This window comes from Amia ocellicauda, chromosome 4 (assembly GCF_036373705.1).
Source record: "Amia ocellicauda isolate fAmiCal2 chromosome 4, fAmiCal2.hap1, whole genome shotgun sequence".
In the NCBI taxonomy this organism is placed as follows: Eukaryota; Metazoa; Chordata; class Actinopteri; order Amiiformes; family Amiidae; genus Amia; species Amia ocellicauda.
This window is the reverse complement of record NC_089853.1, coordinates 19,815,137-19,828,250: the sequence shown is the minus strand read 5'-3', so window position 1 is coordinate 19,828,250 and position 13,114 is coordinate 19,815,137. Positions and strand designations below refer to the sequence as shown.

At 40.4% G+C, this 13,114-nt stretch overlaps 1 protein-coding gene across 1 annotated transcript in view; it reads right to left on the bottom strand.

Moving 5' to 3' along the window:
• Positions 1-13,114, bottom strand: part of fam189a1 (family with sequence similarity 189 member A1) — a 127,020-nt gene that overhangs the window by 86,364 nt on the left and 27,542 nt on the right. The window lies entirely within an intron of this gene.

Genomic DNA, 13,114 nt, shown 5'->3' with positions numbered 1-13,114 from the left:
TGTGAGAGTCAGTTTTATGTTTTATTCAGCATTGACTGAGGGACTAACTGTCTAGCACTGGGAACAGAATCCTAGGTAATATTTCCTGTATCAAGGACTGTTTAGACTAGTACTCACTGTTTCTCCATAGGGTCACCAGCAGGCTGCGTTTCAAGTGCTGCCAAACACAAGAGGGGTAATTATTAAAACACCCCTCAGTGCAAAAGTATTACATTAGGTACTCTTTGTAATGGAAAGGCAGATTAGATATGTGGGGTCTACAAAACAGAGGAATATTATAAAAAATATAGAAAAATAATAATAATAATAATAATAATAATAATAATAATAATAATAATAATACAGAACCCAATGAAATGGCAAATATAAAAGACTAGTGGATTTTCTGGACTGCAAAGACTGCACAGGGCACCTTGAGCCTAGACCAAAATGAAAACTTTGCCTTACCTGTGAAAAAATACTGGTATACTTTATTGCAAGCTGCCAGTTTCTATATCTTACAAATGAAAATGCAAAAATGCAGTTTGTAATTGGTGATTCTGGGGTACTGGGTACTTTGGTATAGGTCTTGATATAAAATATTGGGTACAAACTCTGTTCCCTGTTCGTCTCTCAAAAACATCTGAGCTGCCGCATTAAATCCATTACTCCAAATCCAAATTACACTGAAATGGTATGGATATTTATTAGCTTCAAGGCAAAAATACTGGAGCATTGAAGCACCTCTCTCCATGCAGGCTGTTGAATGCCCTTAACAGTAAAAGCAGCACAGAGGACAAATAATATTTGATTAAAATGATAGGTTGCCGAATGCCAAAACAGTAAAATCAAAATCGTCAGGAACAGATAATCACACATACAGAGTGAAAGGCTATTTTCCTCTTGAAGTGATATCAGCCTCGTCGATTCCTCATTACAGATCGGCGTTAGAAACAGAGCCGGGCAGGAAGAAAAAAAATCAAAAGTCCGGGGGAATAATGTCTGCTTTGCCAACTCTTTCAAAGCTCCATTTAACGAACTGCTAAAAATAGCACGATCAATCATCTCGGCGCTCACAGGGGAACTCAAAATGAGTTACCGCTGCTGTTCCTTGTAAGCAAACATTGCAATTAGGGCCAAAAGCAGCCAGCATGCTATTATTTGATACCCAGACCTGGTGCCCCTTGATTATCACTCATTTTTAAGGTCTGTTAATCCAAATGCCACTCGGGGAACAGCTCCCTTAATACTGCCCTCATTGCTCTCATAGCAAAGAAGTATTAAACTTTATCAGCACAGTGAAACACTCCACTGTGCCTGTTACCATTAGGCAGTGTAATGGGTTTTTTATTTTATTTTTCTTATTTTACAAGCAGTTGGAAATCTAACCCCCGCCCCCCCCATCCCCATATTTCAGTGTATAGTTCAATAACACAGTTTTGATTTTGTTGCGACAACCGTTCTTTTCCTTAAAATACATAAATCCCTTTATTGATATTCAGAATCACAGCAAGAACAGTTGCAGCCGTTGGCAGGGGGTCTGCTGTCAGTGGCCTCGGACTCTGATAATGAAAGCCTATGAAAGAAGGCATATTAATGAAAGCGGAGCGCTCAAATGTGTGCTTTTATTTATTGATGTACACGTTACTGAGACAAAAAACTCACATTAACAATTGACGACTTTCTGACTGTACTGTGTATAGCCAAGGACATGCTATAAAATAATTGGTAAAGAAATTGCTGGGAATTATTGCCCTGAATGTTCAACTTGTTCAACCGCTCTTTTGAAGACCTTCATTGTCAAAGTCAAAGGAGATTCCAGGAAAAGTACAACATCGATGCACAAATTTCAAACCTAGAGTTATGACCTAGGGATTATACTCAAAACGAAAATGGTGGACACTACTGTGATTCTGTTTGTGGCAAAGTTAAAAAACACACCTTTCCTGTACAAACCCTTATGGAAACACTCTCAAGCTTTTTGGGTGGATGGAGTGAAGTATATAAAAAAGTTAAAAATAAACAATGTCCAGTACAGCTCTATTTGCCACTGCTGAAGTGTAACTGGGTAAACCAAGTCTGCAAGGCTAGGAGTCTATTTTTCCTTTTATACATGTTGTCCAGACTTAGCCAGTGGTGCAGCGAATCAAGAGCAGCCTTTGTTCTCACACATTTCAAGCCAGTGGTGCGCTGAGTAATGTTCTCACTTACACGTCCCCCTGCCTGGAGGGAAGCTGCCCAGGCAGTGCCCAGAAAGAGTGCGTTTAGAGAAAGTGACAGGCCCTGCAGTGAACAATGGGAAGAGTTCTGTGCCACATTGCCAGCTGCGTGTTCATCTGCATTTCAGCTCAAAGCACCGACAGTCTGAAATATACACAGCGGAGGCCATTACACAAAACAACACAGAAAAACACAAAAACAATCTGTCTTATTTACTCTCCGACAGAGCTGCCTCCGCCTGATGCAATGTCTATTAAAACTAGTTCATTGTCTCCTACACACAGCAAACATTTCTACACAGTCCTTTTTTACGTTTTCTTTTCTTTTCTTCTTTTCTAACGAATTGTGGCACATTGTTGATGGGATAATTAACCTATTATCAAATGTAACCTAGTGATATTTTCATCTGGGTGCACACCAATGTGTAGACTCTGCATCCTGTCATAACTATTCTTTAAAAAAATAAAAATACTCAATACATACTCTTTGACCCCAGTTTAAATCTAAGGTCCGTGACATTATTTGCCAGCATTCCACGTGCACTGATGCAAAATACTTGACTTTGTCCGACATATCAGCACTCTCATTGTTAAAAATAAATAAATAAAATGCTGTAACCATGTGAGTCTATTGTGTCATACAGTATCCTACCTGCTCCTCTGTACTGACCCTATTGATTGTGTACATTACAGTCATAAAAGCAACGTGTGGCTTATTGTCTGCAACGGCAAAATTAGATTCTGTTAAAAAATGTGTTCATATTCCAGCTTTACTGCGATAGAGAGCACGTTGAGGTCATTTAGACTGAGGAACGAGCTCAAGACCCAAACTTTTAAGTGCTCATGTTTAAGAGAGTGGGTGGGGGGCAGTTGCGAGATTGTTCTGATGCTTTCCCCTTCGCAGTCTCAGTGAAGCGATCTAATGAAGGTGTGGAGCAGTGAGCTTCAGAACGCAGCTGTGATTGGAACAGGTCTGCCTCATTAGTGGGATTTCCTAACCTGCGCTAACATGGCAGCACTCATTTCTGGCTAACAAAAAGTATAAGCCGCACGCAGCAGGAGAAATCTCCAGCCTCACTTAACAATGAGGGACCGTGGACACCTAAAACAGCAGTGTAAAATAAGATCAGATCAACAGGCTGCCTTAGCAACCAGGGCTGAGCAGAGAAGAACAATAATTGGCCTTAACCAATGGGGTGTCCCTTGGATATTCTGGAACTCTCTATGAATTCCAGACGGCCCTGCACCGGTACGCTGGCCCCTGTGACACAAGGACACACACTCTCCTCCCTATTTGCATCACGTGACTTCCACTCACTAAAACCCAGTTATTATGTGTCCGTGGTGGGCCTAGCCTAGGGGTGGCGAGACTGTATTGCTTGATCAGAAAGAGAAGTACTATGCTGTGCGATTTTACTTTGAGACAAGCTATCACACAAGGATCAACGCTAGTTTGACTTGGAAACCTTTGATATGTTGTAATAAAGCACTGTTCAGCATTCTCTCTCTGTCTCAGCATACAGACGAGCATCAAGGACAATCACTCAATTTAGTTCTAGTCTTAGATCCCCCTGTCCAGAATCTTTCAAGACAATGCAGAAGGGGCCAAACCCAAAACACAGTACAGTGCCACAAAAAACACACAAAATAAACAAAACACTCTGCATTTCAGCAGCTCAAAAATCTTCTGTTGCATAATTATAATAGTAGGGAAGAGCACACTGTCCTGGCAGCCCTTATAATTAAACATTTCATAACATCAAGTCAAGGAACATATAGACCAGTTCCAAAGAAGAAGAGTTTGGCATGCTGGCCCAATTTATACAACAGCTAGTGACAAGGAAGACATTTTAAAACAATATTATCCATCTATATATAATGTATGGTAATTTATTTTAATGCAATATACAAGGTAAGACTGCTGATGGTAACTTTAGTAGACCTGGCAGAACAGTAAGCACATGTGACAATTATTTTATTCATTGCTATGTCTTATTTTAATTATTATTATACCTTTACTCTTAAGAAAACATATTTTATAGAAGAACCTGTATTGGTTTTGTGTGATTCTTCTCTTTCACTGATATTGTTTTTCCTGCTGTAGAGTTTACTAAATATGTTGAGAAAATCACACACCTAGTTTCTCCAAGATTTTTCCAAAACTGGTTATTTATTCATGCTGATCAGCAGACTGGCAGATCATTTCCGCTAGTAGAGGATTTCAAACTGGTGCGCAGCGAGTTATCTCAGCATCTTCACAAATCCAACCAGAATATATTAAACAATTCCCCAAACTAAAACATCTTTGGTTCATGGCACAAAGCAAGATTCTCTTATTCCAGGACCACACAGGAATTACTTCACAGTCTGCAATTACAGATCAATACGAAGTATAGATTACGACCATCAAAAAAATAAAGCACACAAATACGACATGTTGCTCAAAACAGCACAACAGGAGAACAAACAATAACAAAATAGCATAAACACCTTTGATAAACCTTTCGGGAAGTTTGCTGTCAACTCTGAAACATCTGCAGCAAGTAAAGACCAAGTGGAGATACAGATGCAAGACTAGTGGTGTCGACTTTTAAACTTAAGCAGAAAAAGCTGTGTTTCAAGATGATGTTAAGGAGAGCATGAACAATCTTGATGTCAAAGAATTAAATAAATAAATTGCTCAGTTTTTTTCCTTTCCTGCTTGCCTGTATGTGTTTATGGAAAAAAAAAAAAGTCAAAACACTTTAAAACAAAAACAAAGCAGAAAAACGACCCAGTGAACAGGCAACCTGTAATTACCCATGAGTCGGTTCTCAGATGGTAAAGCCTAATTACAGCTTTCATAATTATAGGTACCTGTTCTGAAATGCAACACTCAGACACAATCTTCGCAGGGCTTAAAGCTCTCAGGAGCTGTGAGGACAAACAGACGGCAGCTCAGACGGCAGCCCCAGCCACACAAGCAGAGAGGGGAGGCCAGAGAGGGATCATTTTGAGCATTTAACTCCCTCCTTAAATCCTGAGAGAAATGTGCTGTTGTATTCTTACTTAAAGGAAAGCAGACAGTAATGTCTTCCTTGCCTAACACTTTACTTATCAAAAGACTGCTATTAGGGATAGCCACAGGGCAGAGATTTGCTGAAAAAACACTTAAAAGATGATTTTCTTATTAGGATACAGTTCAGGTGCATCCAGAGGGCACTACAATTAGATTCTTTATATATAGATATATATTTATATAAAAACACACATACACGTCTGTTTCTTTTTCCTGTGTGTTACTGCTTGAATAGTGATTTTGTGAGGTGGAAATGGGTGACAATAGCAGTTGTTTTACATGATAGACTGTTTATAAATATAATTAAAATTTCATTTCTAAATCCAACAGTAAATCAATAAACAATTCATACAAGGATTCCAAAGAACCATCATTCACTAGATCTTCAAATATGATATATGTGTATATAAACACACACACACAATCACACATACAGAACCCTTTGTTAGCTTATTCTTAGAGTGTATGAAACCATTCCTCCAATTCAATACAAATTGTTTGATTGTAACAGTGGTCTCTCTAGTGATAGACACAGCATAATTCATTTTGATTTGAAAACCTGCTTTGGGGAGTTGAAAAGTACTAGAAGCTAGATAAAAAAACATTACAAAACACCTCCCACATTAAAGTACAAATAACAGGAAGGCAGACTCGCTCGTAATTAGTAAGTTGATTAGTTTGGCACGAGCCGCTTGGGCAGTGTTTCTGGTAGTGAATGCGTCAACCCACCAGCAATGCTGATGCTGAGACGCAAACAGGAAATCTGGCTCACACAATGGAAGGCAAACTCCCATATTATAACCCAACCCTTACTTGAAATTCAGCACAGGCATACACACAGCACACCGGAGCTCTCCGCATTTAAATGTATAGACTGCCTCCAACCCCTACACCAAAGCCATGCCTTGACTTAAGTTGGTTTCACAGGGGTTGCACGGCCTAGCCAAGAGCTGTGCATGCTGGGAGCGCTGGGCAGTTGCTCGTGTCCTGCGGCCAGCCTAGCCCAGCCCAGCAGAATACAAATCATCATCAAGCATCAAGTTGTGGTGAAGCGGGGTCGTACAGACCGACAACACACATCCCACACCAATATTGTCATTAATAAGAGCATTGCCTGTTTTTTCCCCACTTCATATTGATCGAAACTTGAACAGCACTTACCCTGTATGGTATAGCTGCTGTCTCATTGTTTGTACAACAAGCCAGCCCACAGAAGCGCACATTTATTTCTATGGAAAATGTATAGCGCCACTGGTTGTGTGAATTAATCTGGAGACGGCAGTGATCCGAGCAGCTCCGATCACGGGCTGCTCTCGATGTTCATTGTTGACTAAACAAGTTTGGCAATGCCATTATCTGAAACCAACATTCAAACAAACAGGAATCTAGCCTCTCATGCTCCATAACACACACTCAGATATGGACATTTCTCAGCTCCGTTTTCCCGTCGTCACATGTTGTTGTTTTTTCCCCAGCTTTTTCCCCATTTTCATTGCCTACTCAAAACAAGTGTTTAATTTCCCAGGTAAACAGAAGTGGCTCTGAGTGTTGTACAATGTAACTGATCCTGGATATTTTAAAGCACTCAAGGTGCATGAAGAGGTTTTGGTGTACTTCTCTTCGAGGACAGTGAGTTAGCATGCACTGCCAGGAACTGTGGAACGCAAATGTTGGCTCTGTGTGAGCGACTTGTGATTTTATTATGCAGGAATAGAGCTGTGACACACAAACTACATAATCCCCCAAGAGCAAGTCTCACCTGACTTCCACTCCACAGTGTGTGACCTACAACACAACTGTTTCAAAAACAAATAAATACATTTGAAAACAAACAGGTTAATGTGCAGGTTGTGATTTCTGCTCTTCTCTATCTTCACGCACTCACTCACACACGTGTATATATACACATCCCTTTCTCCAGCAGACAACTGCAAAAGAATGAACCTCTTTCTCCCTTGGCGAATCACAAAGGGGTGACAGTTACATTGTACTGCCCCCCAGGCAGAATCATTTATGGAATGTTCCATAGTGCCAAAGACTACAGGCAAATCTGATGCTGTCACAAATCCACGCTTCCAGCTCACTGCGTCCCCACTTCCCACTGCATTTGCTTAAGAAGGTTCTGTTCTGTCTGCATAGGATGTCAGACATCAAAGAAAGCATGTGCGTGTGTGTGAGTGCATGTGTGTCTGTGTTTGCAGGAGTCTGCAAAAAAGTCTTCCGCTTGTATACTGTGCCTTTTGAGGGATGACACAATTAGTCTGGAAATGTGTGTGTTTTTGTGGCTTTTTCCCTTTGCTGTTGTTTGTTTACTGTACTGGAGGAAACAATTTTCTGGTTTTTGTTTGTATATAACTTTTATGGATTAAGTTGTAATCCTCCAATTGTATTGTTACCACATAAATGCTGAATGTCCAATCATGTGGAGTTATCTAACCGTACAAGCATGATTGCACATTTTGTGAATCACACTAAACAGAACTGACTTGCACATGGAGTTATAGTTACATACTGTAACACATCTGAATTATTCTATAAGCTTCCACACATTTCAGCTATACTTTAAAAGTATAAAAAGTAAAAAAAAACTAGCTTAGAAAATAATAATAGTAATAATGTGACTTAATATTCTTCACAGGATCAATACATTGCCTGCCATCTTGATATTAAAAAATAAAGAAACTGTCTGCTTAGCTAATGCTTAATGTTATTTAAAAAAAACTGTGATTAGACTATTAGGAAGTAAAAAAAAAATCATATGGTACCCTATTTAGAACTAATGGAGCTCTAATTAAAAATTATGTAAGTTTTTTAAATAGAAAAAAAGACAAAGATGAAACATAAATACTGAATATGCAGGACTGGGATTAACCAAGTGAAATTGTACTTTCTTTACTCAAAACTTTTAACTTGGTGACTATGAATCTTTTTAATATAATGTCCTTCTGATGAACGCAATTGATATATTCTGGTCGCATTGAAAGGACATTGCTCTGGAGGCCAAATTAATTCTTTATCATTACTAGAACAGACTGTTTTAATTTTGTGGAAAGTTGATAAAAATAGATTAGTCAAGTTTCAAAGTGATTAAAACTGAGCCAAGCACTTTCTCTCACTCATTCTCTGTGAATCAAAAAAAAAAAAGATTAAAATGAAAAAATATGTTTTTAGGACACGTCTTTTCTGGTAAAAGAATGTTCCAGTAAGTAGCAGCGTGTTTGTTTGCACTATTTATTTATTCATTAATTTTGTTTGTTTTCTACTTCTTCTTATGTGTTATCCCCAAGTTTAAAGCAAACAATTATCTTTATTTAAAAATATGCTAATTTTAAAATCCATAGCTTTCATTATATCAGAATATTCACTTCAGCTGGTTGAAATAATATGTATCAAATTACATGCAATCATTAAAAGAGACAACTTTTAAACTCGTTTTGTTTTGTTTTGTTGTGATTAAAAGTATCCTAGGGGTTCCAAACATTTCCATTAATTAATAAATAAAGTATGAACTTGCATGTCCATTACTTACATATTAGCCACAAATTTTACCAAGGAATTAAAGAATCTGTCCTAATCCTGCTAAACTTTCTAGAAACGGGTCAATCTTGAAAGACTCATTAAAAAGACTGGTCACATTTCAATGCTATAGCACACACTCTTCAAAGAACTCATTAGCGAGCTTATCAGATGTCTTTGGCCTTCAAATTAATGACTGATATAGCTTTACTTTTCTCAGTAATACATTTAAAGAAAATCTTTACAGCAGTTTCAGACAGATGCTGTGTTGCTGCCAAGCTGCTCTACTGGTGTTTCTCTCCCATCACCCCCCCAAAAATAAATTAAAATAATTAAGAAATAAAATGCACAAAATACAACAGATAAGTATAAAACTCTCAATATAAAACCTTCGCTTTGAATCTGTCTCCTCCTCTTCACACCTCTGAGAGCATGTCTGCTCCTTTGGCGTAATAGAAAACGGCAGCTTTGTCACTGTTCGCTGTCGGACCCATATTTCACAGCACTGGCCGTGTTTATCAGCTGTCAATGGCCTCTCTGTGCCAGAGTGAGCTGGAGCCTCTTCTCCTGTGCTAAGCAGAGGTGTTAGAAATGTCTGTGCAAGGTGAAACATTGACATGCAGCTCTAGATCTGTACATCAGCTGTAAGGACGCACCCCCCTCCCCCTCCCCACGCCTTTAAGTTTCTACTCATCCTCACAGCATCAGCGAGGGGGGGAGGATCCTTTAAATGTTCCTCTTCGGATGAAAAGCTTGTTCGAGTGCAAAGCCCCGTAGTGCTAAAACAGGATAACTGAGGCTTTCCACGTTGAAGAGACCCAGAGTCTTCAGCATCTCTTCATGAAGTAACACATGAGAAAGATCTAGGAGTCTACATGGACTCCTCACTTTCTCCATCCAAACAATGTGGGGAAGCAATAAAAAGGCAAACAGAATGCTAAGGTATATTATCAAAAGTGTAGAATTGAGAACAAGGGCAGTGATGTTCAGACTGTACAATGCACTAGTTAGAGCTCATCTGGATACTGTGGACAGTTCTGGGCTCCACACTTCAAGAAAGATATCGCTGCTCTAGAGGCAGTTCAGAGGAGAGCAACCAGACTTATTCCAGGTCTGAAGGGAAAGTCCTACTGAGAGACTGAGGGAACTGAACCTTTTCACCCTGGAACAGAGGAGACTACATGGGGACTTGATTTAAGTCTTCAAAAACATGAAAGGCATGGACCACATCAAACCAGAGGAGCTTTTCCAGATCAACAGGGACACACGCACCCGGGGCCACAAATGGAAATTGGTATTCAAGGCATTCAAGACGGAAAACAGGAGACACTTCTTCACACAGAGGCGTCACAATCTGAACAAACTCCCCAGCGATGTGGTTGAAGCTGAAAATTTGGGAACATTTAAAATCAGACTGGATAGGATCCTTGGATCACTCAGTTATTAAAGGACACAAAACGAGCACGATGGGTCGAACGGCCTCCTCTCGCTTGTAAACTTTCTTATGTTTCTTATGTTTCTAATTCCTACGCCATGCCATACAGCACTTCCTTTGTGGTTACGCCATCTCATGCAGAGAACTTTCAGAAGATTGTGAGATTTCAATAAACTGTGACACTAGGGACTTTACTGGATTGGACCAAACTGAAGAGCCCGATTTCCATTCTCAAATCAATGGTGAATGAAGGTTTCTGCTACAGTTGGATCTGGAGTTTTTTTCCCCCCCCCGGATGCATTACTTATGCAGGAGGTGTTTTATAGCGATTTATCTCCAGCAGCCAAAGGGCACAGAAATCCAGCAAAGGTCACACCCCTTAAGTGTTTCCTCATTTCCTTCACACAGAGAGGATGTGCTGGTCTTTGTTTGCAGTGTGGTCAAGGGACACATTCCTGACCAGTATTTGGGAGTAAACTCTGACCTGCTTAACTTCTCTTCTTCTGTGAACTTTCCAGGGTAGTTAAACTGCTACACCTGTGAATTAGCAATTGCAATTAGAGTTTGAATGTTCTGTAATGACTACAACAGTGTAAATATTCTGGTGCCCAGCACACTCCACATACAACTCCTAGCACATGACATGGTAATACAAACACTGAAGTTGACGGACTCCTTTTCTTTCGCTTTCTTAAGAGCAATGCCTTGCTAGCTGTACTGTGTAGACTTTCAATGCTGAACACCTGTATCTAGATCAGCCTCATTACAGCAGGAACGGATGGAAATAAAGTGCACTCGGCACAGTACTGCCCATATGTGTTGAGGGCTTCCCTCCTGTCAGCCAGTGTCTAACACATTCAACAAGAAAACAATCAATAATTAAGGGGCCTGAGAATTTCACTAGCGCCACTTCATCTTCTGAAACCTTGAAAAGCAACGTATCGATCCAAGATACCCATCAAGGCATGTCTTCAAGGATCTTCATGTCAATCAGCATTCACATCATGACCGGGAAGTTTGTTCGACAGATCCATACAAGGGAAAAAAGAACCACAATCAGAAATCCCCTGTTCCTCAAGTATTAAAGACACTCAGTACAAAGTTAAAACAACAAGTGGGAGAGGTGGAAGGACCCTCTGACATTTGTACAAATGATCTGACTTGCTTCTTAAACCATATTTGACTGTAGTAAAATGCAATATGCTTAATCCAGTGAAGTAAACGTCAAAAAATGAACATTACAAAAAAAAAACTTGCATACTGTACATAACAGGATATTGTTTTACATGACAGAAATTCAATTCAGTTGTTTTCTACGCCACAAATCAGGAGCAAGCAGATCTGACAGAAAGGATATCCACACCGATCTGTGTGAATGCAGTAACCTCATTTCACCCTAACCCTAATGGGACCGGTATTAAGTTAAACCGTGCAAGCGCGTTTAGTGCTGCTGTTGGGAAGCACGGAATCCAATTAGTAAGTCTCATGAGGCAAACATCCACTATGAGAACAAAATGACTCCTGTGGTTCACTTCAAATTAGAAGCATTGGGAGAAAAGCACAAAAACAAGATACAAGAAAAGCAAAACCACTTGGGCGCACCGTATATTTTATTTTTTGGGGGGGGGTACGAGGCAAACACTGGATGATTAAACACAGTGAGCTGCAGTCTTGTACACACACTGTACACACACCACACAGCCAGCCCACTACATCTCTGGGGAACAGCAGAAATCTCAGTATGACACCTACGAGGCACAAACCCAGCATTCGGATCTGAGGCAGGAGAGGAGCAGCCCGTGTCGGATGCACTTCATTCACATTAAGGGAGAGGGGTCTGGGACAGCGACAGAGCCCATCTCATAGCATGGCATGACCTTTGGCATCTCTAATTCCTTCTCCTTATCACTCTGCAGATGGCTACCTGATCCCCCAGTACAGCCAGGTGTCTGATTATCAGAGGTCGAATGCCCCTCTGTGGCCCCCACCTCCCCGACCCACAGACAGTCCACCAGAGAAAATGACAACAGCACCATCATACGTGCATTTCTCCACACATGGCCTCTCTCAATAGTCAGCAGTGTCAACTTCTGGGATGGTATCTCCCCACAGTTGCTTTGCGTGTTTGATAGAGCTGCCAAGAGCCTTTAGCTTCTTTATCCCCCCCACAAATATCTTCTTTCCCATGGTGCTAAACCGTTAACATCCAAGTTCCTCCTCCTACCACATTCTTGCCTGTCCCGGGGGTATTCTTTGTGAACTCCTGTGTTTTATTTGTCTCTTTTCCACATTCCATGCATAAATGCAGCAGCAGCGGCAGCAAAAGGCATTCATTTTCATACACAAGGACTGATTTATTTTAATTTAATAAAAAAAATGTAAAGGCTATGCCAAAAAGAGGAATTAAAACTAAATATAAATTAAAGTCGTTATATTCTATTCTAATGATGACAAAGTGTGGCTGGGATTGCAGAGCAAGGTCTTCTGGGATACTGCAGAAGACCGGTTTGTTTATGTATGTATTTGTTTGTTTGCTTGTTTCCTGCACCTCCTGTTCCCTGTGTATGACTGCGACATTCATAGACACTGACACACTTGTACCATCCAAGACGCAATGGCAGTGGTTTCTCCATGCCACAGGAATGCCAGATTGCATCTTAAAGCTGCCTCATTCTGCCAGCAATGATATAAAGGGTACCAGGGAAGAGGAACAAACCAATCAACAGAACAAAAACACTGGTCCCATACCATGACACAAGTGTCCCCAGGCCTCTCTATCAAAATGCCTGAGCAGCCTGTTTATTACATGCCCTCACCAGCCCGCATCAGTCATATGGCACAAAAAATACCCTTGGTAACCCCTACACAAATGCCCCCACCCACTTTACACCCCACTCTGCAATTGTC